The following is a 6,077-nucleotide window of genomic DNA, read 5'->3' on the forward strand; positions in this document are numbered from 1 at the left end:
AGGGAGTAGAAAGCCCTATCTTTCTTCTTTAGAGTAGCTGGTGGTTTCTAACTGCCGACCTTGTGGATTGCAGCCCAATATGTAACCACTGCATTACCAGGGCTCCCAAGGTTTCTAGATATATCCTCAAATATATATTGTTTCGTTTTACAGCTTAGTTAAATAATATATATTTCCCATGACTCTACTCTTACACACAGTTATTTGTTTCATAAAACTCATTATACTTTTGATGAAATAATACAATTTTATTCCCTTGACTTGTTACTCCAGTAAACAAACATATAACATACGGAGAAAAAGTGTCAATCAACCAGAGGGTGGCATTGGTTTCAGCCTTGTGTTATGCCCCAAATTCCCATGAGATAGTCTGTGTGCAATATGCAATTCCTGAAAATGTTCAAGTGTCCCGTCCAGCGGGACATCAACAATGTGGACCTGAAAGAGGGACTGGGAATGAAGATGGGCAAGGGCGCGAAAAGATGGAGGCAAGACAGGAATCTGATCAAGCCTCATTTATTGAGTTGAGAGCAGAGGTTTAAATAGCCAGCGAGGGGCTGGCACCATTATGTCACATGTAAAATAAGGTACAGCTGAGGTAGCCAATAGTCGTGCATCTCCAAACAAGGAAGGAATGGCGGGCAGCTGATCAAACAGGTAAGTATGTTAAGGAAGCATCCCTGGTGAGCCTCGGGGGAGATGCCACCAGTCATGTATTGACCAATGAGCATAGCAGCTGCTAGTGAAAGAGCACCAGTCCTAGTAAGGGTCAAGGCAGCCACCCTCTGGCAGGAATTGAGACAAAGGGCAGTAAAACCTCAGGGCAGTTTGTATGGCAGGAAACCGAGAGTAAATCCATGGCTTAAATCCAGGGTAGGGAGACACACAGTTCCCTACATTCAAGGAGTTGAAAGTATTGTCAGAATAATTGCTGTAAGTTCAGCAGAAATGGAAAGGAGTTTTTCAAAGATGAACATAATCTATTCAGAGAAGAGAAGTTGACTGTTTCTAAGTTATCAAACACGGTGACTATTGTCTAACCGGCCATCCTCCAAAGGAATGGGATCGCATTCTTCCAGAGAAACGATGGGCATGGAGCGGATCTCCGGATCTGGGGTGCCTGTCCTGAGGATCCCTTACATACAAAAGAGGACCATAGGCAGCAGCATGGGTTTGCCTGCCCACAAAGCGATTGCTCAGTACTTCAGGCAGGAAGTTTTCTGGTGGAGTTAATGAATTGTTATATTTGCTAGTATAGTGGGGATCCTGACTGCTGAACGACTGAGGATCCTGGCTCAGTCAAGTTGACACCAACCCTAATTAACACAATGATTGTGTTGGATAATTTCCTCATTCTATTGTGTCAACTTTGTTTTGGAATGGGTAGAAATATGGATCTCCGCCAGTCAGGTGGCCAGATAACTGTCGTTCCAATTTCCTGGCGTCGTTGAGAGAGTGCTTTTAGGAACTGAGCAGCTTGCTGAACAGCATGAGGTACTTCCTGAAAGTTCGGCCCTTCTTGATAACACATCCTAAAATAAGGGAGACAAAGGCTTGTCTTTCTTTGCTTCTAAGAAGCTCTCTTGATGTACTTCTTCCATGACAGATTTGTCCATTCTTCTCACAATTCATGGTGCAGTCAGTATTCTTCACAAACACTGGAACTGAATGCATCAATGATTCCTTATCCAGTTTTCACACGCACGTGAGGTGGTTGAAAATACCCTGACAGGGGACAGGTATAACTAACTTAGTTCTCAAAATGACAACTTTGCTTGTTACCACTTCCACATCTGATTGCACATTTCTAAGATTTTCACTTCTGGACTGCCATTTCCATGGATGCTGATGATAGATCCAAGGAAATCGAACCCTTGACTGCTCAGATCTGTTTTCCATTTATCTTGATGTTGCTTATTGGCCCAGCTGTAACTCTTGGTTTTCTTTACATGGAGTTAAGAGAGTCTCTGATCTTTGGCAGTAAAAACTTCAAGCTCTCTTCATTTTCAGCAAGTAAAGTTAGGTTATTTGCATAGCACAGGTTTTTAATGAGCCTTCCTCTAATCCTGATGCCAGTTTCCTCTTCAGATAGTTGCTCAGCAGACAGATTTAATGAATATAGTGAGTGGATACAACCCTGGCACACACCTTTCCTGATTTCAAACCACGTAGCATTCCCTTGTTCTGCTCCCACAGCTGCCTCTTGATCCATATACAATTCCACATTATAGCCTGCAGCTAGAATCCTGTTTTAGAGGGGATTCTCTGCTATGGGAATAAAGTAGGGTTAAATCCTGCTCTTAGTAGAGGGTATAAACAAAGTCACACCCTTTGTTTCCTTGGGGATACCTTTAAGACTACTCAAAATAAGAGTGTGACTTAAGACACCACCCTTGGGAGATCGGTTGGCTGAAAACAAACCACGCATCCATCACAACCACTCCTCAGTATGTAAGAGCCTCTGCAACACCAAATTGCAAGACTGTTTGGAAAAGCACATCCAAGAGCTCTGTCTGCAGTGGAGGATGCCGACCAAACCAGACACACCAGAGCCTGTCACTCCGAGGAGTAATGGCAAGATCATGGATATCTGACCCAAGACACGGGGCTGTGACACAGAGGGGCAAGTGGGCTGACTGTCAAGTTCCCTGAGGCCAAAGTCAAGGGACCACATAGCTGACAGGCCGAGAACAGAAAGAAACTTGGCTAGTGGCTGAGGACGGTGCTGCTGCAGAGCAATGGCTATGTCTGTACTTACTGATCTTGCTTGTGGGAACCTCTTACCGTCTCTAGTCAATCCTAAACTTCTAATAGATCTCAAAATTGATCATGAATACTGTCTGTGAGCTCTGTGTGGCTGTTGCAACAAATCATAAAATTCAACAGGGATACAAAGTCATGTGGGAGAACATGCTTGGTGTCAGATAAGTAAAGAAGGATGGCCTTGCAGAGGGATAATGGGGAGGAGATGAGTCACTCAGGGTTCAGTGTAGCAATAACGAAACTCAAAACCTTCCTCTAGTTCTTGAACGCTTCCTCCCCCCCAATTATCATGGTCCCAATTCTACCTTGAAAACCTGGTTAGACCAGAGGATGCACAGCAGTGTAGTAGGGAACTGGAAACACAGGGAATCTAGGACAGATGAACCCCTCAGGACCAACGGTGAGAGTGGCGATACCAGGAGGGAAGGGGGTGTAGAAAGGGGGAACTGATCTCGGGGTTCTACATATAACCTCCTCTCTGGGGCAAGGGCAACAGGAAAGTGGGTGAAGGGAGACGCCGGGCAGTGTAAGATAAGATAAAATAATAATTTATAAGTTATTAAGGGTTTGTGAGAGAGGGGGGAGTGGGGAGGGAGGGGGAGGGGAAAAAGGAAAATGAGCTGATGCCAGGAACCCAAGTGGAAGGCGAATTTTGAGAATGATGAGGGCAACGAATGTATAAGGGTGCTTTACTCAATTGATGAATGTGTGGATTGTGATAAGAGTTGTACGAGCCCCAATAAAATGATTTATTAAAAAATAAATTAATTAAAATAAATTTTTAAAAAGAAGAAGGATGGACTGTGGAGGCAAGTCTGACACCTGCCGCAAGGGAGCAGGGAAGGCAGAGAAGGTCAAATATGGCCACCCCACATTGTGTATAGCTAATTGATTGAAAAAGTATCATGGTGCCCCACTTCTTGTAATCATTACTGTCACATTTTTCAGTCTGGGTCAATGATGTCTGGAAAAATGAAATAGAAGGCAAAATTCTTTGTAGGTAAAAGGCCAGATGTACAGGGCCACAAAATTTAATGAAATGTCAGTTCAAATAAGTGTGTAAAATAAAATCCTTTTTTTATGAATGTACTTTCCATGCTGAATACCCCCAAATGTCTCCTCTGCTTTGCCAATTGTAAATTCTAGGAAGAAGCTAATATCAAGCATTACTAGGCAAAGTAATGGGATCAATCTCATTTTATGTTAAAAAGCTTCAACCTTCTGTGCAAATGGGAGGATTTCAACTAATTGAACTTTAATGTCCCTTTCAAGTCTCATGTAAATGAAAATTTACTTATCTTCCTTGGACAATTTTATTTTACTTATTTTTCAGAATCTCTTTTTTGTGTTTGGCCAAACAAAAGGCTGCGATCTTTTTATTATCCTTTACCTAATCAACTTTAACTGTGTCTTGAGAAGAAAAATAAAACATTTCTCTGAAAATTAATCTGAACGTTAGCAAGCTGTTCCTACTAGGATTTTATAATAGTCATTCTAACCTGCAGAGAGGAAAGGAATATTTGTGAAGTCCTTTAAAATGTCTTTTGTTTTAACCATAGAAATAGTGATTTTTTTTTTCCTTCCTCAAAAAAACTGTGTGGAGTGAATTTTCAGTCTCTGTTCCTTTTCAATAAATATGGTTTCTCTCAAAAGAGACTATAAGTTTTACTTGAGAAGAATATACTGAATTAAATGGAACTAAATACCTGGCTGCTCAGTGACGGACAGTCCTATTGAGAGTCAATATGCATTGTTGTTATTTCATCTTTCATTGGCAAGGACTCCTGGGGCACTGCAGGCCAGTAAAACAAGTTGATTCAGTAATTGAAAGCAGCAATTTTCAGAGTTGAAATGAATTAGGAAAAGACAACACTGACTTTGTTTGAGATAGGGTAACCATGATGAGTCACTCTTAAAGTGAACTGCATTGTAAAGAATTTCAACTAACGTTCTCAAGTGAAAGTTTCAGTCCCTGCCAAATTCTTATCACAATTTACAATTTAAAATGTCCTGACCATCATTCTCTAACTTGCATATAGCTAAGTATCGTTCATTTCTAAACATTGAAATCTACCATGATGACAACCCAAGAACAATTAATAGTAATACAGAACTAAACGTTGCATTAAAAAGCATGATTAAGTATAGAAATTTTAGACAAAAGGACTGTATTTTTTTTAAAATAATTTTATTGGGGGCTTGTACAACTCTTTGCACAATCCAGACATCCATCCATTGTGTCAAGCACATCTGTACATTGGTTGCCATCATCATTCTCAAAATATTTTCTTTCCACTTGAACCCTTGGTATCAACTCCTCATTTCTTCGCCTCCCTCCCCTACCCTCTTCATGTCTCACCAGGCCTACACAGCAAACAATCCCACTGTTATCAAGTCCATTTCAACTCATAGTGGTCCTGTATAGGGTTTCTGAGACGACATTTTCTACAGGAGCACGCAGCTTCATCTTCCTTGTATAGAACAGCTGTTGGGTTTGAAGTACTGGGTAAGCAGCCCAATGCCTCTCCCATAATGCCACCAGGAATCCTCCTCAACAGGCCTCCACTTCCCACCTGAGATAGTTTATTGTGCCAGCCTGGCCGAAAAACACAAGTGGGATTAATAGAAGGGCGGAGGGATCAATGGCTCGGTGAGCCTCGCCTTTCTTGTCTCTCGCTCTTTAATCATCAGACCAGTGTGCAGCTGCCTTGTTTGTTCTGTGCCTCAATTTAAAGGACACACTACCTGTGGGACGCCTAGCCTATGGACTATGTTGTTGTAAGTTGAGGTCCCTTTAAGACACACGATTGAAATTTACATCTCCGGAGCTGAGAACTGACAGTTGGTGACCTGGCTGACGGTTGGTGACCTGCCTTGCAGTTTGCTGCCTGTGCTGGGATAGCCTAGCTCTCCTCTTCTACAGAGGACTACCTGATGGCCCTCAAGACTTGAAGGACTGCTAGTGTCTCACAACTCTCTCAAGGGAGTGAGTTGCACTGAGCTATTTGTACTGCTTTATAATTTAACTCTTCATTTCTTGTATTATATATCTGTTTATAATTTAACTGTTCATTTCTTGTGTTATATATATATATACATATATATATATATATAATTATCAGCAATCTGGTATTATCTCTCTAGAGAACCCTGTCTAATACACCACCCCAAACAAAAACTCACAGACATCGAGTCAATTCCCACAGTGACCATATGGGACAAGGTCGAGTTTCCCATGTGGGTTTTTGAGACTAGCTCTTTATAGGAGCCGAAAGCCTATCTTTCTCCCATGGAGCAGCTGGTGGTTTCAAAGG

This window comes from Tenrec ecaudatus, chromosome 1, assembly GCF_050624435.1.
Source record: "Tenrec ecaudatus isolate mTenEca1 chromosome 1, mTenEca1.hap1, whole genome shotgun sequence".
Lineage (NCBI taxonomy): Eukaryota > Metazoa > Chordata > Mammalia > Afrosoricida > Tenrecidae > Tenrec > Tenrec ecaudatus.